The following is a 24,088-nucleotide window of genomic DNA, read 5'->3' on the forward strand; positions in this document are numbered from 1 at the left end:
TTTTTTTTTTAAGTGCATGCTGTGACACTGTGCAAAACTGTTGCCCAGCGAAAGTGTGCACTGCAGAGCTTTGAAACACAAGGGGGAACTTTCAGCAGCAATAGCAGGCGAAGAAGAGAAGATCTGTTTTGTATTTATGTATCCAAGATCGCAAACACAAATAGCTTGAAATGACCATTAGTTTTTAGGATTGTTTCTTCTGAATTTCACATTTCTTTGTGAAAGTTCAAGTTTGAAAGCCTCAATTTAAGTTTCCTTTGGGGATATATATTTTCAGATTCTTTTGGTGGTGGTGGGTGGGAGGGACGTGTCGGGTTTTTTTTTCCAATGGTCATCTCTTTTTCTTACAAACATTTAACATTCATTAGAGTTGTGGTAATTCATCTTTGAGTGAATTCATCTACATTTTACTGCAAAGTAGGGAGAAATGCAAGAACCTATAGATATTAGTGATGTATGGTAGTTTAATAACTTGGATTGTACAATGAGAATACCATTAATCAAAAGATGCATCTGTTTATAATAATTTTGATAACCACAAAGTTTTATTTAATAAGTGGTTCCACTTACTTTTTCTGATTGCATAATTTCAGTAGGCTTCCATGCAATGTAGTAGAATAAATTAACAAACGGCCCACACACAAGGCTTTGCACCAGGAAACTGGACTTGCCTTTTCTCACACAGCTCATCACTAACATTATTTGGTTCAAGTTTTTGACATGACATGTTTTAGACAGGTGGACAGAAATTGTTAAATCATGTCTGAAAATGCAATACATTTTCATACATCATTAATAGGTAAACCATATATATGCATATGTTTTTATTTCTAGTAATTAGAAGTAGTTGAGTCTGATACACATTGTTGGAAAATTGCACAAGTGATTTGACAAATCTCATTTTGTTTGACTCTGGAGTTCTATTTTATCTGACAAAGTTAAATTATATTGTTGAAAGTAAGTGTTAATGGACCCGTATTTGGAAGAACGTCATAAGCACCACTGAGCACTACTGAATAAATAGAATGAATTGTCCCCTAGTATTACTCAAAGAGAAAGATAGTGACTTATAAATTTAAAAAAAAACACTCCCTAAAATGAATATTCTATATTTTTTTTAAAAGATGTTGACCAAATTTGAAAACATTGGTGTCATAGCTTCATTGGAGTTGTTCATTTGCTCATTGGCACATTATAACCCATGATGCTTTGCATGCAGATTTTATTTACTTAACAAAATTTTGTTTCCAAATTTGGTCAGCATCTTGTAAAAGAAAAATATAGAATAAAAACAAAAATCCTCCCTAAAATGAATAATGTGATATATCACTGATGTCCTAATATGACCTTTTGTGGTGACTTCAAAATTACTGAATGATTTGCTAAGAAAGGCAAATTGTTTTTAATGGAATTGAAAGGGCTTGTGAACCTGTATTACTTACTCAAGCACGGGTCCTTTTGTTGTCAATGGGAGTTTTGCCTGAGTAAGTTGATTACAAGACCAGGTCCTATGATAAGGGCAAGGCATGGGACAAAATAATTTATGCAAACAATACAAGAGAGAAAATAACTGCAGGATTTGTATGAAAATTCTGGAAAATGTCCATGTCCAAAAAATTGTAAGCAATTTGGTCTTGTAAAAGTTTTACCATAAATATAAGCATAGCTTTTACATTCACTCTTTGAAATTGATAATACACTACAACATTTTAAACAATCAGAATATGAGGCATTGAATTCTGAACCAGAGACTGAAACAAGACAGTAAGGATACTATGTTTTCAATTATGTGCATTTTGATTGCAGTTTTATCCTTAACTCACTGACTGTCTATAGAGAATGTAATTATTATGGGCATTTACTATGTGCCACATTTGTAATTAAACTTAATGAGTGAAGGCATAATAGTATGTCCCTTTATTCCAGAAAGCCCAGAGATGAGCATTCCCTTTAAATGAAAGATTATATTATTCACAGCATTTTAGGTCTACCTAGTGTGGTTTGGACTGCAGCCATTTTGTTTGCTATTAAAAATGTAATTCATCACATATCACTGGGAAAAAAATCAACAAAAGCTAGCTGCAAATTACATATAGTGATTTTTGTGGACAACTGTTTGCATGATAAGGAAGCTTTCTTCTTCATTTTCCCAGTGGGAGAGTATAGTGACTACTTTAAGCAGTACTAATTACTCCATTTTATCTTGCATGTGTTATAATGGTGTAGTTAGTTAATTAAAGCTTTGCCCATTAGTAGTATGTTAAGAATAATGAATTAACATATCACATTTCATCAAAAGAACATCTAAATTTATCTTCTAAGAATGAAAGTGTTATTGTGTTGCAGGAAGTCTCTGGCTTTCCCAAGGAACAAATTTGTTGGAATTCCTTAGCATGGTGCTTCAGAGCCTGATGAATGACTTGAATTGATCACAAACAAGTGACACTGGAACTATTGGTTGCTTAGCAACCCCACATGATTCCACAATTTTCTTCTGGTATTTGTCCAGTAAACTAGAAAATTCTGTTTTAGTTAAAGAACATTTTTTGCCAGTAGAAAAGCCTCACCATAACTAATTCAGATTATATGTTACTAAAAATGATGTGCCTTACTCTAGTATTGAAGCTGGGTAGCAGAATGTGTATGAAAAAGCGGGGAAGGGACAACAAATCATTACTACCATTGCTACTTGGAAACTCAGAATTTGATATGCTCGGTGTTTTATAAGTTGCAATTAAATATTTGTCCTTTCTCAGTCAGACATCTGTTGAAAGGAAACCATCAGTGGGAAGCATAATCCCAACAAAGAAACTCATCCACTGAATGCTTTTTGTCATGCTGTCTTGAAATGTGAGGTCCTGATAGGTCATGTTGAGTTACATCATACTTCATTATGAGTAAATGGAACATAACATGGAACATGCAGGTTGATGATTATCTGAATTATATCGGGGCAGTTTGGCACATCCTGTAGTTCATATGACTGGAGAACTTTGCTGGGAAGTTCCCAGTAGCAGAAATGTGTTTTTTAAGATGCATTTTGTGTATTGCTTTGTCCAAAGGAAATAACAGATTTAGGACTCAGCAAAGTGAAAGAAAGATAAACATAGACAGTCTAAATTACAGCAGGTGACAAAGATATAACCTATTTTTAAAATGTATTGTACGGTTAACTAAAGAACTGCTTTTCACTCAGCATCTGACAAGACACTATAATATAGTTCTTCTCAATAACACTCAGAATCTGGGCCATTATTTTTGAAGAGTGTCTTTAAGACAATATCCAATGGTTGTTTTTGTTTTTTGGTCATCAAAACTCCCATAATTCCACTTGGAGTTCCTGCATCTGGAATAATGGCAAGATACAGCCTTATACTCTAGATGCATAATTCCTTCATGTGGAATGTAGAAAACTGCTTTGTGTATCATTTTTAAATAGATCCGAACTGAATTTTATGAATTCAAAACAAAAGGGATTCAATGTAAAACTAAAGTTCAGATTTTGGTTGAAGAGAAGTCAGTAAATTCAGTGTGACGGGTTCCTCACTAAAATACTTCTGCCTCCTTATATGTATTGATACAGTAGACACTCAGAGTTACGAACACCAGAGTTATGAACTGACTTGTAACAGCATACCTCATTTGGAACCAGAAGTACGCTATCAGGCAGCCGCAGAGAAACACACACTCCCCCTTCCCCCAGGTGAAAGTGGGCAGCGTACTGGTAAGAAGTGGCCGCTGGTACAGGCCTGAACGCAGCCGATGTTAAACTTTGACGTCCCTGCCCCTTTTGCCCTCCCCAGGGCCACCGAGATGGGGGAGCAAAAGGGGCAGCTGCCCTGGGGTCCGGTGATTTAAAAGGACTCGGGGCTTCCAGCCCCACTACCACGGCAGCAGCCAGAGTGCCGAGCCCTTTAAATCGCCGCCAGAGCCCCAGGTGGCAGTGGCTGGGGGAGGTTGACCCCTAGCACCACCCCTTCTGCCCAAGGCCCTGTCCCTTATGGGGGCCCAGAGCCGGGCCCCTGTACTGGTAATACTTTTAAGTTACTTTCACCCCTCCCAATCCTCCCCCCCTAAATACAGTACAATACAGTGTTAAATGTAAACTACTTTTTAAAAAAGAAACATAAAGTTTAAAAAAAAATAGATAAGGTAAGGAAACAGTTTCTGTGCTTGTTTCATTTCAATTAAGATGGTTAAAAACAGTATTTTTCTTCTGCATAATAAAGTTTCAAAGCTGTATTAAGTCACTGCTCAGTTGTAAACTTGTGAAAGAAAAAACATAACGTTTTGTTCAGTTAAGAACAACCTCCATTCCTGAGGTGTTGGTAACTCTGAGGTTCTACTGTATATGGTATATGGCCCGATTGTGGCTATCTATGTGCTTTTGCACACCCCGTCAGCCAATCCCTAGATGTTGGGCATCTTATGAATAAAAGTGTTGGGAAGTTAACTGAATGTATTATACTTTCCCTACAATTCTGTTCACCCACCTCAGGTATCCCATAACACTTTGCATTAGTTGCCGTAAGCTTTTGGCTTAAGTGAATAGAAAAATGGATCTGGATCAGGACATAAAGTGTTTCCCCACAGGAAGGGGTATGGAGTTAGTCTCCTAGCACAGCATTTGAATGTCCCAAAGGAAAAAGACAAGATATATGAATATTCTACCCTGGTACAAACCTAGGAGGTGTCCTCATGCCCCTTGGTACTAGGAATGTGTTTGTTCATAACGAAGAGAAAAGGGGTACACTATGGTACCACAAAAACAAGGTGGAAAGCTGATTGGTTAAGTTTAGTTTCAGATGTTGCACACGGTAACCTTTTCCTTGTGAACAGGTTGGGTATAAAAAGATGACTTTAGGGGTGTAACTTTGAGGGCACACCTTCTATGTAAGCCAAATGTAACAATGCTGCTTATGAGACACAGTTCCGGAGACCAGTATTGTATTGAACCTTTTCCCCGTACTATATTATCAGCTTATAGCAATCAACCTATCTGATATTATTTGGTCTTGAATATATTTCATAATGAACTAAAGTGTGGTCAAGCAATTGACTATTCAATTGATCAACAATGCCAAAACCACCTGGTACAGGGTAGAACACGGGGCAGACACTTCTGTTTAGATTCAGGCTAAAATCAAAACCTGTGGAGAGAGCTCTCCACGTGTGGCCCCTGTCTGGAATCATGGAGAGATTTTCCAGGGTGGAGCTTAATGACTTAGGATGGTAGTGAGCATATCTGTGTGAGTATGTGTCCATTGATCTCAATGTGAATTGTACATCTCCACTATTTATCTGTGTACTTATGTCGCTGTTATCCCTGTGGGTTCTGAGCACCCCTGCTAATCATTCTTGCTCCTAGTAAAAATAATCCATGTGGGGGTGTACTGAGGTGAGAATCAGAGATGATGGTGGCTACAATAATGTTTCTTTTGCTTCGATTGAAAGCTTTTAGGGATAGGGGTTGTCTTTTGTTCTGTGTTTTTACAGCACCTAGCACAATGGGATCCTTGTCCATGACTGGGGCTCATAGATGCTTTCACAGTAAACATAATAATCACATTACTGTCCACATGTTTTAGGTCCACTTCCATGATTAACCCCCAACCCCCAGAGTGTGTAAATAAGAGTTAATAAAACCATTCTTGCAGGAGTGTATTACAAACTATGTACACGTGGTCATGTTTCCAAACAACCTAGGTGTATGCATAGCAAGAAACTTTGGACTGGATCCTGGCATCATTCTGCTGTTAGTTCTCCCATCAAGGTCAGTGGGAATTTCAAAGGTAGACTGACAGATCTGAACTCTGCAAAATAAAACCACTGTTAAAAAATAATCACACACAAAAACACTGCTGTAACAACTTAAAGCCCCAAACCAGTGAAAAATCATAAGACTTCAGATCGTAGTAGTCTTATGTGGATGGATATGGATATTTTTAGCTCATTAAGTCTCCTTATCTTTATTGTTAAGGGGGAAAAATCCCTTCGAAACATGAGTCTCATCTGCAGAGCGTTCCTTGTGAACGTACGGAATTGCTGTCTGTTACTTTGTATCTGTTATCTCCCCATTCCTGGAACAATTCCTATCCCTCATGTGACTTCCTGACCAAGCACATTTGATGTCCTTGTAGAGAACCTGATGCAGCCAAATGGGCTGGGTGTGGTAATGGAATCTGGTGGACTATAGGAGGTACCACATAATGCCTAATGTATCATTTTGTGACAACCAAAGAGCAAGGCATTTGTATACATTCCTCTGAGGTATTAAGAATGCCCCAGTACCTAAAGTAGTAAAGGAAGGTACAATACCACTAAAGGCATTTAGTCCTTATTGTCAATCACTGGGACACGGACAGTTGTGCCTGCTGGTTGGAGCAGGCATTGGTAGCCAGGAATCAGAGGCCAGTGTTAGAGCTTGAGTCAGATGCCAGAGCCAAGGGTCCTAGCCAGAGTCAAGAATCTGAGTCCATGGTCAGAACCAGGTTACCCAGAGTGAGTCAAAACTGGAGCAGGGCTGGGAACAAGCAGGCAGAGGAGTTGTTATAGCCATAGGCAAATGCTTTGAGTAGCTGCTGAACTGCAACGTGAGAGCTGGTCTGCTGACTCTTCCAACCAATCTGGCAGTGCATCCAATCAGACGGCCTGCTGCACTCCTTAGGTTGCTGGGAGACTGGCTCTGCTGCAGGCCCTGATTCCTGACACTTATTGAGAAAAAAGTATTACTTACATTCTAGGAAAAGCCTGTTACAAGCATTTCTGTCTTTAATGCTAGTGCTGTCTGACATTTGAGCATCATTTAAGGTTTGAATTTTTTTTATTTTTCTCCCATGAAGCTGAGGCCCAAAGACAAAAAGAATTGTTGTTTGCTCTTTTTTTGCTCCTGATTTGTGCATGCACTTGCATGCACAAATGCCTCATGTATGTATGTAGTGGCAGTAATTGCCTGTGTATGTTAGGTAAATGTGCATGGTAAAAAATGGTGTTGACTCAAGGTCTCCAATTTATTTCCCTTGCTTCCTCCGGGTAAATGTACCAAACATTCAACACAATTAGAAATACAATGGACTTTTATGGGGTTTTAATATTTGTTGAAGATTGTTTTGTGCCCTGCCCTGTAGATGTGGCTTCCAAGTATTTGTTTCCCTTTCTCCACCCCATCCCCAAATACAGGAGATGGAGTTTGAAACTGGGGAGGGAGGGGGGAAGCCATACATTATAAATGTTCTCTACCGGATGAGCATTACTGTTTATATCATTATACAGTGTTATAGTTGTGCTAATATTAATCAGCATAACTCAGGCCCCGATCTTGCAAGCTGTTCCATCCAGCAGGACCCTCATAAAGCTTCATGGAAGTCACTAGGGTTTTGCATAGATGCAGACAGAATTACCAAGGCTTTAGTTTAGAAGCTGTTTTTAGGTCTGTGAGTAGTATGGTGACTTCATTGTTGTTCATATGAATTTCCTTGTGTTTGTGATACTTTTAGGCTCAATGATGACACAGAATTTTTTCATATTTTCCAGCCTATTGAATTAGCTGAATAATTTGTGACTATAGAGGCTGAATCATGTGTTTGAACAATTTTGGGACACTTTTTTTGAATACAATATTTGATAAATCTTAGCTTTCATTATTTACCCAGTGCAAATATGGGTCACCCCAGAGAGGCTAGTGCTTATTTGAGAGCCAAGGGCATGTTGCCTTCTGTCATGAGGTGTACAGACCCCATGCTGTCCCATCTGCTAAAGCATTAACAGGGGGGATGAGTTGCCCCCTCATCTGGGGTTGAATGGTGGCCCTACAACAGCTGAGGTGATAAAAAGGCTGCAGGTTGGAAGGGAGGGGTGACTGCCAGAGAGGCTGAGAACCACAGAAAGCAGGCTCCTTCAGCAATGGACTGTCAGGAAGCTGCCTAGGTAACTGGACTTCTAGAAAAAGAGGATCATAGACTGTGTGTCTGGGAAAGCCTACAAGAGAGGTATGGTGGAAAGTAGTAAGGGAGTAGGAGAAACCAGTTCTAACAGCTTCCCACAGGGTTCCTGGGCTGGGACCCAGAGTTGGGGGTGGGCCTGGGTTCCCCTACCAACCCAGCAGAGGGGTTAGTAAAGCCTGAAGGACAAAGGCAGCTGAACTCCAGGCAGAGCTAATCTCAAGGTAGAGACTGTTGGTCCTTTGCTAGGGTTACCAGCCTCCTGACCTACCAGACTTTTTACCACCTCATGAGGTGAGAGATGATTAATGATCCTGACGGACGGCTGGTGTTATAATAAGGAACAACCAGACGTGGGATTATACAGCAATTGGCTGAACAAAGGGGAAGTAACCTCCTCAACTGCGAAGGGGTGCCAGTGGCCAAAAACAGCCTCGTTAGGATTCTCAAACTTTCAGAATGTTTCTTGACTCTCCATCTCTGGGATCTTCCTTCCACCTGATGAGAAACCAGCAACTGTTATTTTCAGGTAGTTTATTCTCACCCGGGAGGAAAGGCATGAAACTCGCTTGATGTAAAAACAGCTCAGAACTGAGAACATTTAATGCCTTAATTGCAGAAGTCAGGCCAGTGTTGACGAGCTCCTCAATAGCTTTTTCTACCTAAGCTTTGTGAGAAAGGAAAGGGGAAAAGGTGAGCTGTAGCCTTGTTATGGCCTCTTCAGGCAACCTGCCTCCTGCTTCTCCTCTCCTTCAATGTGTCTCTGCCAGGGAATTCTGAATAGTAAGGAGGAAGAAATTCCTTCGCTCCATGGGTGTTCACATCTCTGCAGTTGTGGCTTCCTTTTTGAGCTGCCTTTTATTGACTGCTCAGGGATGGTCCCTTCTGTAGCTGCTGGAACTTGCTCCATCCTCTGGGAGCAGGAGGCTACATAAGGGTCACACATTTATGGAATAAGTTAATTTGTAACCATTGATCTTGATTAGAGGTGGCCAAATTTTTGGCTCTTGCGGGACACGGTGATTCCATGTTAAGGGTATGCATTTCACTGGTGGTTGCTTGGGTAGGAAGTAGATGTGCACATAGCATGGAAGTTCAAGCCCAAATCTTCAAATATTTGGTCTTGGTGGTAAAATGCAAGACAGGGATGAGATTTTCAAAAGCACTTAGATGACTTAGGGACTCCAGTCCCCTTGACTTTCAATAGTTTTTTATGAGACTGGTGATCCTAAGTAATTTAGGAGCTTATGAAAATCCCACCCCAAGTGCCTATAATTAGCAATGATCATTGAAAGCTAGTTGTCTCAGCATGCACATTCCACAGGTCAAATCCTACAATGTACTCAAGTCAAAGTCAGTGAGGTTACTCTTGTAAGATTACTTGAGTGAGTTGCAGGATTGGGCCAACCTCCCTTTTCACTCTGCTTCTTTCTCCCACCCAGCTATCTCTCTCCCACACCTCTTACTTTTACAGTTTGATAGCATTTCACTGTCAGATTTTCAGCCAGTAACACGTAAGAAGTAGTCTCAAATGCTGCATATTGTGCTTCCATGGCACTTTAAAAGAGAGAAAAGGAAGGGCTGGCCTCCTGGGGCATATTCCTGTAGCTTGAAAGTGCACTTTTTAAAAGGCATCATGCAGCTTGTCTCCAGCATGTTGCATTGTTACAAGTCTGATGGATCTTTAAAACACTTCACCTTGGGTTGTTGTTGTAATTGCCATATCTAGTTACCCAAAGGTGTTAGCTTTAATGAAGAATTGGTCTGTTCAAATAAGACCAAGGATAAGGAGAGCAGGATTTGGGCCTCAGAGGCCAGAATAAATCAATGGCTAACTTACAAATGCTGACAAAACAGAGACTTTCACATTCAGAATCTTTCGGGTGGGTTGCTGCTGATAAGAATTAGCAACTGTAAAATTCTTCAAGAATTTACTATTGATAACTCTCGTGCACTGTCCTATCTAAATGGTACATGGCAATTAAACAGAGTGCTCAATGTGCTTACAACCCAGTGCGTATTTCGGTAGGTTTTATTTTCTCTCCTCTCTGGATCCTGCTTCAGCAAGGTATGTGAGCACATGAGTAATTGTTTTGATTTTTATCAGGACTACTCACGTACTTAAGTATCTTGCTCAATTAGGGTCTAGTTCTTTTCCCTCAGCGTTCTGCTTCATTTCTTCATCTCTCTCCAGTAGTGATTTGGACCTTCCAAAATGCCCTTACTGGGGGATGATCTTATGAGTCTTGCATTTTGACCTGAACATGTTCCAAACTACACTTCATCTGATCTTCTCTGGTAAGATGAAGTTCTGCAACTGAAAATACTCTACTACCTGTGCTACCAGGTGACTTATCCTGAGTCAGTCTAGCTGAAGACTGAGTGGACATCAGGAGTGTGACATTGCACTCTATATGATGTTATGAAAATATGCTAATGAGTTTCAATATAATGTAACTGGAATATGCTTCATGCAAAAGGTCTCTTGTAAGGTATCCTTACAAAGCTTATAATCTACTGAGTGTGGTCATCCTCTTTGTATGTATGTATCATTCTTGTATCTGAAACTAGAAATATGAAATATAACTCTGAGGGCCTATTGTAATTATGCAAAGTGTGGGCCATTAATGGTGGTTTGGAATCTTGATGGCTCCCATTAACCAGGACAATTGACTGTACATGGCTCTGTTTACTTGTAAGACTTCCTGTGTGCTGGCAGGTGGGTAATGAAGTCTTACCGTGACATGTGATCATGTCACCTGAACTGGAATCCATCTTTAACCTGGTGCTTTTCCATTTAGAAGGCGGGGTGGGAACCCAGAAAGGGACAAAGGATTCCCGCCTTGTGCAAAAGAGCTATAAGGGGGTGGAACAGAACAAAGAGGGCAGGGCAGTCATGAGAAATCCCCTAGCTACCACCTGAGCTGGAACAAGGGCTGTACCAGGGGAAAGGATTGTACCCAGACTAGGAAGGCGTCCAGTCTGTGAAAGAAGCTTATTGAAACATCTTGGAGGGTGAGATTTTAATCTGTATTCAGTTTTCTTACTCTATTAGGCTTATACTTGCATGTTTTGTTTTATTTTCTTGGTAATTCACTTTGTTCTGTCTGTTATTACTTGGAGCCACTTAAATTCTACTTTTTGTATTTAATGAAATCACTTTTTACTTATTAATTAACCCAGAGTATGTATTAATACCTGGGGTGGCAAACAGCTGTGCATATCTCTCTATCAGTGTTATAGAGGGCAAACAATTTATGAATTTATCCTGTATAAGCTTTATACAGGGTAAAATGGATTTATTAAGGGTTTGAACCCCATTGGGAACTTTGCATCTGGTTGTTGGAGACAGGAACACGTCTTAAGCTGTTTTTAGTTAAGCCTACAGCTTTTGGGGGATGTCAAACACAGACTCCGGTCTATAGCAGGCTAGCGTGTCTGGCAGAACCAGGCAGGGTTCTGAAATCCCAAGCTGCCAGGGAAAACTTGCTCAGACTGGGGTCGTCTTAACACACTAGGTAGCAATCCCAAAGGTGGTTTCTGTGATCCAACCCATCACAAGGAGCATCACTGCTTTGGTGTTTACTGAGTTTGGTGTGGGGGAATAATACTTATGAAGTCATTCACTGAAATTGCAACTCTAATTATGGATGGGTGGGGGAGAGAGGGGAGGAGAAGTAACTGGATGCTTGTTCCCAGTTCCATATCATGTAGAATGTTTATTTTATCAGACACTTAGGGGAGATGGCAGGGGTGCTGGAATAATTTTTATAGTGAGGGTGCTGATGATGGAAACCATGTATTTAGTGTTTGTTGTTACTACTTCAATCCGGGGGTGTGGCAGTACCCGTAGTTCCGGCACACCTGGGAGATGAAGATGTGGCAGTAGTAAGCGTGGTCGGTATAATGTAACAGTGGCTTATCTATATGACTTCTATCAATACTTATATTACACATGGAAACCAAAGGTACCTCTACACTGCAATTAAACACCCACAGCTGACCCAGGTCAGCTGGCTCAGGCTCGGGCTGAGGGGCGGTAAAATTGCTGCATAAACATTTGGTCTTGGGAAACCACAATGGGGCAGGGTCCCAGTGCTTGGGCTCCAGCCTGAGCCCAAACATCTACGCAGCAATTTTTAACCCTGCAGCCCAAGCTCTGTGAGCCTGAGTTGGCTGAATAGGGCCAGCCGTGGCTGTGCCTTGGGTCCTTTATTCCAGTGTACATGTACCTTTAAGGGTGAAATCCTGGTTTCATTGAGTCAATAGCCAAATTCCCATTATCACTTAGGCTAGGATTTCACCCCAAGACCAGTGACAATATATAACTTACAACCTGAGCAGTTTGAAAAATAAATCTAGTGGGCCGGACTCTCAGCTAGTATAAATCACGATAGCACCATTTCAGTTGATTGAGTTGCACTGATCTACACCATTTGGAGATCTGCCCACTTGTATCATGGATACTACATTAGTCTCATCACATCTGCAGCCATTTTGTTCATGCTGCATTTGAATACTTATTGTAGACTGACATTTAAAAAAAAATGCTTTGTCTGTCCTATTTTGGTTTAAACTTGCATCCTCTTCTGACTGAAAATTAAAAAAAACCAAAGCGAATGTTTTATGTGCAATTTTTTACCGAGTCAGATGAGTAACTACACTGCTGTTGTGTGACCCATAAAAATGATAGCGATTAAATCGCTCTCCCATAGTTATTACAAAGCCAGGACCCATCCCAGTATTCACAGGACTCCCACTGAAATCAACAGGAGCTCAACAAATGGAGGCTTTACTACATTTGTGGGAAACACACATTTCCATCACTCAGACTTTTACCTAAATCTGGGACTGTATTATCCCTGATTATACTATTGTTTGTATCTGGATAATATGCTACATGCCCTGCTGGAAGGTGCTTTTATGGTAATACCTACCCCAAACCGAGCGCACCTGCTGGGAGGTACTGTAATTGGAATGTTGAACTTCATTTCCTGTTACATCCTAGTGAACTGCTGGAAATCAAAATCAATTTGAGTTCTAATACAGCACATAGTTTTAATAAAGAAGTGTAACTACAGAATACACTGGCACTCACAAAAAAAACCCATGTAAAATCAAGTCCTGCACCTTCTTTAGTCCAAGGGATCTCTCTGATTTACATCAGTGAGAGCATGTAAGCCTTGTATCTAATTATCTTATTGGTACAGCCAGTTTTCACTGTCAGTATTTCAGTCTGCTTCATCATTACTATGCAGTGAAACCTCATGTAATTCCAACTGCACATCAAGATGAAAATTTAATTCTCTGTGCATCATAAATATGTGTAGATGTATTTGGGGGTGGGGTGAGGGAGAACAAACATCAAGTGTTCAGTTCTCCTCTGAGCACTGACCTTCTGTATCAGAATATATTGAAATATCTGTGTATTCACAAGGCCAGCGACAGCCTAAATTAAAAACAAAAAAACCAAACACTCTCGTAGAATCCTGCTTTCCTCCAAAATGTATGCTAAGCACGCTTGTAAATATTTTAGCCTTATACAAATACTACCATAGAAAGGACTATTTTTTTCTGTTTTGTTCTTTATACCAGGCACTTACTGGAATAAACAATGCACATGTAAACTCCTTTAATGTCTAGTCAATAGCAAGGTGTTTGACCTTTAGAGTTTTATGCATCTTTCAACCCAAAACTCCAAACTCAAAACTTCCCTGAGAAAGGGGATGGTTCCTGGAACATTTTAGGTACACAAACTAAAATTCAGTGCATGAAACTCATCTGTTCATGTGCCAGTGTTTTGTTTCTTTTTCTGCCTGAGTCAGGTACTGTGTAAATAAATGAACCAAAGTCCAGTACAAATAAGTGGTGTAAGCCAAGTTCATTTCAGGATACGGGACTGCACCCTGGTTCCACAATTCATATCCTTCATCTCCCAGTGTTCTATCCCTTTGGGAGAGGATGATGTACTGTCCTTTCAGGATCACTGAGTGTTGCTACTTATGTTAAATTTCACAAGAGCTATTAGTGTTTCATGCTAAGAGCAGTTTGAGGCTGATATTTTTAAAGTACTGATCGTTGGCCTAACTCGTCTCCCATTCAGATCCTTAGGAATTTCACGATTTATACTAATAGAAGTCCTTAGGCCAACGATGAGTGCTTATGAAAGTATGATACTCTACTAGCATCAGCTTTCATATACAGCCTCGTGGTGTGACCAAATATCTGGTGACTGTCCTCCTTGCATTTGCTAGTGCTTCTAGCTGTCAGGTTTGAGAGCTTCTGCAGTTAGTATTTACTGCTAGAAGAACCTCTAGGAGAGTGATAGAATAGCTGGGGTAAGAGGATATAAGGGGTGGTGGGAGATGTTAGAGGTGCAGGGGCGGCTCCAGACCCCAGCACGCCAAGCGCGTGCTTGGGGCGGCATGCTGCGGGGAGCGCTCTGCTGGTTGCCGGGAGGCATGCCTGCAGTTCGGTTGAGCCGCGGGACCAGCGGACCCTCCGCAGGCACACCTGCGGGAGGTCCACCGGAGCCGCGGGACTGGCGACCGGCAGAGCGCCCCCCGCGGCATGCCGCCGTGTTTGGGGCGGCGAAATGTCTAGAGCTGCCCCTGTAGAGGTGACAGCGGAAAGGACAGGAAAAAGGGAAGTGCAGAGGAGGGGGAAAAAGAGGTAGAAACTGGCTGCTGGTACAGCATCTCCTGTCACTGTTATATGGAAAATAGTCACTTTGGAAAAACTAGTTCTAGGTAAAGGCAAGAGTGTTGGGGGAGCCTGAATTTCCTGTTTCATGCTAAGTAAAAAGCACCAGGGCAGTTTTAGACCCTATCCTTTGTTAATGACAATGGACCATATCACAGTTTGACAAACTTCTGAAATGAATCCCATGTAAAACCATATTTTCACATTGTTTAACTTCTAGATTCTGCCATGCATGAGAGAAGGCAGTGGAATCAAGATTGCTTGCACATAATGTAAGGGGAGGGTTGCATCATATTGTAGGATGTGACATACGCCTCCATGAACCAGAACCGAAGGGCATGACCACATTGCCTGGAATCTGTCACATGTTGCTTTTTCTGCTGTGGCCTGCCATTGCTGATTCTGATGTGCCCTTCATTCCATTGACAGAAATGCTATGTACCATGAAATATTGCAACTTCTTCCTGATTTTTTTTCTTTAGAATGTGACTTCTTGAAGTCACTAAGAATGAATTGTTTGAGGAACCCAGAAAGGAAATCTATGCTGTTTTGTCGGTTTGCTCTGTGGCATATGTTTGTCCAGCTCCTGTTATGAAATAATTTCACATTAACAGTGAAACCTTGACTTGTTTTTGGCAGAAGCACAACTGTGCTTCAGATAATGATAGTCTCAGATGGGTGATCGTTATTTTAAAATTGCTACAGAGCTGCTTCTGTGTTTGGAAACCAAATTGTAAGAAAAGAAAATGCTTAGGTGAAGATGCAAGGTGCAGAGCTAGTTATTGGTTCAGTCCTTGTACTTTTTCCGCACAGGCAGTTGCCCATTAAGTCATTTAAGAAATATGTATCACTTTATCAGGGCTTGTACTGTAAAAGTCTCCTTCCCAAATTGTGGACATGGATATTCTAGAAATTTTTTCACCTGTACTTTTTTTTTCTTCAGTGAAGGAGAGCATTATTGCCTACTTATTCTTATAGCAGCTAGGCAGAGAAAAATAACTAGAATCTTTCATTTCTCATAAACCTAAAACATAGCAATTAGCCAAAGATTATAGTGACTTGTTATATTTCTTACATGAAAGCTTTTGGTTTTAAAGATGGAGTTATTGCAGGATCTTTACTGTGGAAATAAGTTCCATGTTTTGTGTGAATTGGCTACCAAAAATGGCATGTAATGTATCATAACATTTGTGACTAAGTAGGACATGGAATATACTTGGAAAACATAGAAGAGGCAAATGATGTGCCTGATGTTGGAATAAGTATAAATGTATTGGTTGGTCGCTCTGGGCCAGAAGGTGATAGCTTTCAGTACCATGCTAGAGCTTGAGCACATGATGATGACACTCCATTGCATTATTACAGAAGTGGTATGTTGTTATGTTGCTTTGTGGAAGAAACATTCCTGGCCATGTCTGGTATCTGATCAGCTGGCAGGTAAATATACTATGTCGAGCCTTGCAACCCAACTGGAACCTGATGGGAACTGATGGCAAGGGACGGGGTCGAGTCTGAAAACAACCCAACTCTCTCGGGGATGGGTTGTCTCTGAGCTCCTCCTCTTCCTGCCTTTGAGGTCTGTGCAGCGGTGGATGCCCTGCTTCTGCCGGCTTGTGCCACTTTATTGGTCTCTGTGTGCTGGAGAGTGACAAAGAGTCGCAGCCCCGTCACTCCATAGCGCACACAGCCCGGCGAGGCGGTGGCTGGTGGGTGCGGGGTATGCAGAGGTTCCTGCAGTGACCCCATTGGCTGGAGGAGGCTGGAGACTGATCATGGGCAAGGGACATGGGAAGCATGAAGCCCTCACCAGGCTGAGCACCATGGACGAGGTGACAGTGGGAATGTTGACTCGGGTTTGGGGTGAGTCTGAAAACGTCTCGACCGTCAGGGATGCTTGGGTTGGGTTTGGGTGTGGGCTGGGCTTTAAAATTAGGCCCAAGATGAGCTCTAATCCTATAGTACTTTTTGAAGTGTATAGAATGACTTGGCCAATATCCCTACTCTGACAGGTTACAGCATCTAAACCTGTGTGAATGGGGTTGCTTAGCACAAAACTGCACTACCCGTTTTTAAACTCATTACATTGTGAAGTGCTTTGGGAATGTAGAGGTAGGAATTACCATAACAGATCTGAATAGTGGACCATCTAATCCAGTGTCCTGTTACTCATAGTAACCAATACCAGGTGACTCAAAGACAGTGTAAAGCCCCCATAATGGACAGTCATGTAATAACATGCCTATGGAGGAAGTTCACCTTAATTCCAACCACTTAGTGTTTGCCTTATGAAACAAACGGGTTATAACTCTTTTACATTTTTATCCTGTTGAGTGAGTGTATTTTGATTATCCATATAAAGCGCTAATTCTTTTTGAACTGTTTGTGTTTTGTCTCAGTAATGTTTTGTGGCAGTGCATGCAGTGGGTTAATTAGTGTGAATTTATTTTCCCACTTTAAATTTGTTATCTTCTAATTTCACTGTGTAAACAGAGTTCCCATGTGACCTTGTCTATACCATTTATTATTTTATACTCCTCAATCATGGGACTTCTCTAAGGCTTTTCTTTCTAAACTACTGGTCCTAATCCTATTGTTTGCCTCTTACAGAAATCTTTGCATACCATCATGTTTTGCCATTCTTCTCTAGTCCTTTTCCATTTCTACTCTATCATTATGGTGGTAAGGTGAACACAGCTGAACTCAGGCCTTCACTTGGAATACTATTGTCAGTACATATAATACCATAATTTTTATTCTTCTCTAACCCTTTCTTCAAGCAGCCTATCAGCTTGTTTGCTTTCTGGACCATCAATGAGCACTGAGCTGATACTTTACATTAAAATATAGGTTTTGCTGTTTAAAAACAATAAAATCAGTGTGTCTGCTGCGCCGATAGCTTTCCAGGGACCCAATGCTGTTGGGCGAATTCAGTTTTTTAGAAATAAAATGCAATGGTTCATACAATTGCCAATAATATGTTGAAAGCGTAATAAAAGTTTGACAGATATTTCTGAAGGTGAAGTTTAAGAAATTTCAATCATAGAAACAGTGGCTTTGAGCCATTGAATAGTGTAGGTTCTTCTGACCCTATATACAACTGAAAATAGTTAAGGGAATCTAATACAGTCCTCTAAAATCTTCATGCTTTAGAGCATAAATCAACCTCTAACTAATGGGGTTTGGGAAGAATTTCCCTCTGGCAGATTGTTCCATAACTGCCTCCCGCAAGGTTTCTTACTAGCTGCTTCAGAGGAAAGTGTAATGACCACCGTTACAGACAGGATACTGGATTAGCTGGACCACTGACCTAATAAAATACAGCAATTTCTGTATTAAATTAATATTTTAAAGTAGCTTAACCATTACATTGTGTGGCTCTTTTGGTTGGGACTACACTATTTCCCAGAAGAAAAGTAGTTGGAAAACAGAAGCAACACGTAGGGCTTGATTCCTAAAGAAACTTTGGCGTGGTGACATTGAGTGTCACAAAGCCTGAGTTTGGAGCCTAGGCTCCTTGTTGAATGAATCGAGGGAGACAGGAGCCTCAGAATGGGATTTGCAAAAGCCAGCACACTAGGAGGCTCCCTGACTAAGGTAGCAAATGGGAGATGTAAACTGAGGGGGGGGAGGGGATGCTAAGCCTCGCTGCTGAGTCCAGACTGCAGGGAGCCCACCTGCTTGAGCTGAAAAACCTTCTCTTGGCATTAGGCAACTGCAGTTTTCACAAAAAGCAGTGGGGGAGTGAGCAGTTAGGGCCCTCCCTCGTGAGCAGAGTTTGGGGTACACCTGGTTCAAATCCCACTTCCATCTGAGTGAGGGAAGGGATTTGAATAGGGATCTGCTATTTCTCAGGTGAGCGTCCTAACCACTGGGCTATCGGGTCTTCGATTGTGGAGTGCCCTCTGTCTCTCTCATTCAAGCTGTTCCACTGTGGCTAAACAATTTAAAAACAAACAAACAAAAAAAGAGCCTGGGGGCTGGCTTCTGGGTCTGCCAGATGAGTGCTCTAAGTATCAGGCTACAAAGTCTTTCTCTCTCCCACTTCCCCCCACTCCCCCATTATGCTTTTATATTTAGCCACAGTGCAACAACTTCACAGAAGGGATAGAGGAAGCCATAACACCTCCCCCTCCCCACCAGAATATCCTATAGATCAGCGGCGAGGGAGGTAAAATCCCTTCTCCCACCCTGGGGGAAGAGAGACTTGAACAGGAGGCTCCCACATCCCAGGTGAATAGCTTAACTACTGCCCTAAAAGTTATGAGGGAAAGCTGCCTTCTCTTCCAGCTATATAAGCTCACCTACGTGGCTTGATCTGGTAGGTGAGATCTGAGCATGCTTGCCAGATCAGGCCTCCTGAGCAAGTTAGGCAGAAGCTTGTCCCTTTGTTTGTTTGTGCTCTGAGTAGGATTGCCAACTTCGTAATTGCACAAAACCAAACACCCCTGCCCCGCCCCTTCTCCGAGGCCCACCCCCTCTCGCTCCATCCCCCCTCCCTCCCTCACTTTCACTGGGCAGGAGCAGGGGGTTGGGGTGCAGGAGGGGGTGAGGGCTCTGGGGCAGGGCCAGGGATGAGGGGTCTGGGGTGCAGGAGAGGGCACTGGGCATTCTGGTCGAAAACCGGACGCCTGGCAATACTAGCTCTGAGGCTTAGGCCTCTGGAGGCCTGCTCAGAGGAAGAAACATAGGCACCCAGGGAATCTTTGCAGCACAAATTTAGGCACTGAGTGAATTTAGGCATCAACCAGTTTGGTTGCAGGTGAGCTGGGGTTTTGTGACTCTCACTGTGGCCTGATTCTGGGATTTAGGTGCCTAAATCCTTATATAAATTTAGCCCAATTTAGTTTATATATATTTTCCAGATTGTTTTGCGCTGCGTGCAGTGGCTTGGCTTTTGCCTCAGGGTCCTGCATATGACATTAGCTGATCTTCCTGGAAAGTAATCGGAGTACTGGCAGCTTTCTACATGACTGAAAGGAAAACAAACAAAAATGAAGAAACCTGATATGGAAGCATATGAATTTTTTTAGATCTAATCCAGGTGTATACATTTGTATACCTTTTTGGGGAAAAAAAATGCTAGTCCTTCTATCTTGTGCAGAAACCCCAAGAAGTGGTGGAAGACTATAACCTCAATTTTGGCATTGCTGGCTGATAAGTGCCTTCTGACCATCTCATGAGAGGGACTGTACAAAAGAGCACTCCTGCATTTGGCAGTAGAAGCTCATTGTGGCAGATGTTATGACTCAGACTAGACACGCTGAGATTCAAGCTTTTCCCTTTCATAAGCGGCTTGCCCCCAGGCGTGTTCTGACAGGGAGGATATGATTTCAAATTAGAAAGTAAATGTGAAGGGCTAGAAACCATAGCCACAAATTGCAGAGATTTCTCAGCATGACTCAAGGAAAAAAAGTCTTGTGCTTGCTGTAGTGGTAGGGTATTGCTGTGTCTGTGTGATTGTGGGCATTAGAACAAGTAGTTTATTGCCCTGCTACTGACTTTTGAACAGGATTTGCCCTCTGATCTGAAAGCCAAAATTTAGACCACAAGGGAGGCAGTGTTTACCAGTGCACAGCCTCCTCTCCCTCTCATTGTTGATAATTTTATTTAAACAGCTCACTGCTTTGGCCACTTTCATTAATATTACTTGTTAAAATAGCGAATATAGTGGATTTTTTTTAACCAACTCAAACAAGATCCTTGGAAGTATTTGGGCAACAAATACAGTGCACAGAGCAAGAAGCGTGTGTAAGAAACAGAAGAGCTTCAAAACTGTATGGGGCAAAGAAATCAAATAGCGAGCGAGAAGCCCAGTAAGAGCCAGTGTCTCTGAGGGATGCATGGTGCTTTTGTTGACCCACCATGTTAACTAGAGCGAGAACCCAGTGGAAAGCTACTTGGTAAATTCTGCTGACTCATTGTGGCAGGCATGGCTTTTTAATGCTATGAGAGGCTGGTGTGACCCTTTGGTGGGAGGGAAGTAGTGTGAGACAGGGAGGTCTCGAAAGAAACTGTTGAAACCATTAGGTTTGGGGAGGAAGATTAGGCTGAGGCTTATGTTCTGTTAACATTGTTAGTTAGCAGTAAAGCAAAACACAGGAAGGAGTTTTCATATAGTGTGTAGACTTTATTTGGAGCATGCTCAAAGGCTACCTGCTCTGAGATCCAAGGACACAGAAGAGACTGCTCCTTCTGCTCTGTGTTTGTTATTTTTACTATCTGAGATCCGTGGCCAGTGTTGGATTTCTTGACCTGAACAGTTCAGGTATTTCATTAGAAGTGGAATCTTTCCAAAAAAGGAGAATTCTCCTCCTGTCTAGAAACAGCTGAAAGAAGAGACCTGAAACTTGACAAAGAATCTCCCAGAAACAGGTGACTGCCTGACCTAGAAAAGAAAGTGTCAGTATCCAAATACAAGAACAAAGTGTATCAAAACCTGGATTTAGTGGTTTGTCAATAATTTACAGATTTCAGCTAGGTTGAGATTGTGACCAGTGATAAGAAATTGCACTTTCCCTACATCTTCTTTCATGTTAGAGATTTATAACACCATTTAAAATGCAGGATTTTTTTTTAAAACAGGGCAAAGAATCCAGCCTAGCAATGTAAGTTCCATGAGAGGTTCCGTCTGGAAAACTTTCCAAATGGCATAATTAGGGTATTGTCAGTATTAAGACAATTACTTTTACCTTTTGGGTTCGAGAGATGCAATGTGCATAAGAATTCTTGTCTAGTTAGAATTTTCTTTATCTCAGGACAATTTAAAAAAGGGTAGTCCTCTCTCTGTCTGAACACTAGTGCTAGCTTTATTAGCCATCAGGTTTCACCTGTGGCAAGTCCAACTATTAAAATTAGAGCTGCCCCCCACCCCCAAAATCACAAACATTTTCAGAATTTGGAGTTGTTTCACAGGATTCAAAATAGACCCATTTTATTTGTTTTTGTGAAACATTTTTATCAACATTTTTATTAATGAAGTGTTATGTTTGGTAAAAATGGGTTTCAGTATATGGAAAATTTCAAAAACCGTTTTCCGTGAAAACCAAAATTATGTGAAAAATCTTACAGAACACAGAAAATGCTTAAAAACTCCAATTTTTCAAGAACTATTTTTTTGATAAAAGGATATTTTCAATGAGCACACATTATATTTGAAGAATTTTGACTTATTTGCACAAAGTATAACATCTTGGATATTTTTATGCTTGTACATAGCATAGCTCTAAACCTCTGTTATACCTGGTAGTAGACATTATTAGTTCTGTTGCAGTAGCACCTAGAGTCCACAATCAGAGTTCAGGACCCCATTATAGCAGGCACTTAACAAAGAAGTAAAACATGAATGGCCTTTGCTACTGTGAGCTCAGAGTCTAGAATTTTAAGAGGCAACAAAACAGAAATGGAGAGGGAGACAAGGCAACAGTAAAGCTGGCTATGTTTTCATGCGAAGCTGTCTCCCACTGGTCAAAGTATCACTTTTTCCAATTCTTGCAACTTTATCATGTCTTGTTCATATGTTGTGTCTTTTCGTAAAGCCCTAGGAAATGAGTGATTGTGATAAAATCTGCTTTCATTAAAAAAAAAAAAAATCAGAGTCGAGCCCTTACAGTGAAGAGAACAGCCTGAAAACATGAACCGTAAAGGCAAAGAAGCCAAGTAAAGAGAACTCAACTTTATTACGTGGTCTCAATTTTTTTGAGGCCAGACTTGATTTTTAAGTATTTGGGCTTGGCAACAAAGAAGTCATATGTGCCAACTGAGACACTTGGCCACAAAAAGGGCAAATGGATGGTGGTTGGCTATACTGGAGCCTCAGCAATCCCTAAGTCAATACTCTGTACGTGAAGTGACAGAGAGGCTCTTGTGAGCTCACAGAAAGGAAAAGCAAAAACTCACAGGGACCGAGCAAGCCCTTAAAGCCAGACAGGCTAGTAGGCTTAGCACTAGCACCTTCCTATTCCTTTCCACTCTGGTGAGGGCATTGCACTCTGGTTTTTTGAGTTGAGACTCCAGGATGTATTTTTGATTCACTCTGACCTCCTCCCACTCTCTGTCATACAGGTCCACACTCCTATTATGACTCTTCCTCACCATGCTTCTTACCAGCCTTCCTTCCATCCTTTTCCTTGTTTTTCTTCTCCTGTCTCCCCTTTCAGTATCCTTCACTCTGTTCATTTCATTTCCTATCCCTTGCTTCTTTTAATTCATCCCCTTCCTCCCCTCAATTCACGTCATGCCCTAGGACACATCCCCTAACATAGAAAAAATACATAACTGTGAAACCAACTTGATTGCCAGCCACCACTATGATCTCTTTGCTGCTACAGGATTTCCCTTTCTCCCACTATTTTTGTGTGTCCTATTTTAGGGCCTTATTTAGAGAGGTATTTAAGCATGTGAGTAGTCCTATTGACTTCCAGATGGAATAGGGAGAGTGTTGTCAGATTGAATGGGACTATTCATGTGCTTAAAGTTAGGCACGGGCTTAGGTACTTTGCTGAATCAGGGCATTTTATATTCAGCTCTTCAAAGCAGGTACCGTGTCTTGCCACACATTTGTACACTACCCATTGTCATAGGTTCCTAATTTTGACTAGGGTCTTCTAGTGCTACAGTGGTGCTAATAATAAATATTAATAAGAAGAATCATGGCCAAATTCTGATCTCATTGACACTGAAATACTTTATTGACTTACACTAATGTGAGATCACATACTGACTCTTTGAAGTCAGCTGAGATGAGAATGAGGACCTCTGTTTTTTCTCCATTATTTACAATTTCCTATAATCTGATTCTCACTATTCCCCCTTAGGGAGACATGGTCTTCTATTTCCTTTTTGTCATTACCTTACCCTGCTTTGCTACACAGAGGTACAGGATAAGAAAAGAATTAAAGAGGGAGCTTTAACCCTTAATAGGCCTGTATTCCTGGGGGAGTATGGAGATTAAAGAATCAAAAAGCTCTAGGAGATTGTCACTCAGCTAATGATGATACTAGCCTATGGCAGTTAGGAATGATATGGCTGATACTTAGCAGGCTGTGAACCAATTAGTCTGCTGAAATAATACTTGGTCCATTGGGTGAGAATGTTAAGAATATTTATAGGACAGGGTACAGAGTCCTTTAACCAGAAATGTAGAGAACCGCATAAGTACAGTTCATCCCAAGTTCTTTTCTCATTAGACAATCTGGTTAACAGGTAAACAAATGTTTGTCAGTGTAAGTAACTCTTAAGATTTAGAGATTATACTTGAATTCTCTATTTCCAAGTATCACGAAATCAATTAGGGTCACTTAATACACATTTAGATGTGTTGTAATATTGAGAACTGACTTCCACAGAAACACATGTCCTAGGTATGTATGTACTGCAGTCTAACATGCAGAGCGGTTTGCTTACAGTGGGTCTGAATTTGACCCACTGTCTAAAATTCACCTATTGTC

The 24,088-nt window shown here is 41.2% G+C and overlaps 1 protein-coding gene across 4 annotated transcripts in view; it reads left to right on the top strand.

The window, feature by feature from the left end:
- CHL1 (cell adhesion molecule L1 like) overlaps positions 1-24,088 on the top strand; it is a 189,096-nt gene that overhangs the window by 828 nt on the left and 164,180 nt on the right. The gene's annotated exons all lie outside the window — the stretch shown is intronic.

This window comes from Mauremys mutica, chromosome 7 (assembly GCF_020497125.1).
Source record: "Mauremys mutica isolate MM-2020 ecotype Southern chromosome 7, ASM2049712v1, whole genome shotgun sequence".
NCBI classification, from domain to species: domain Eukaryota; kingdom Metazoa; phylum Chordata; order Testudines; family Geoemydidae; genus Mauremys; species Mauremys mutica.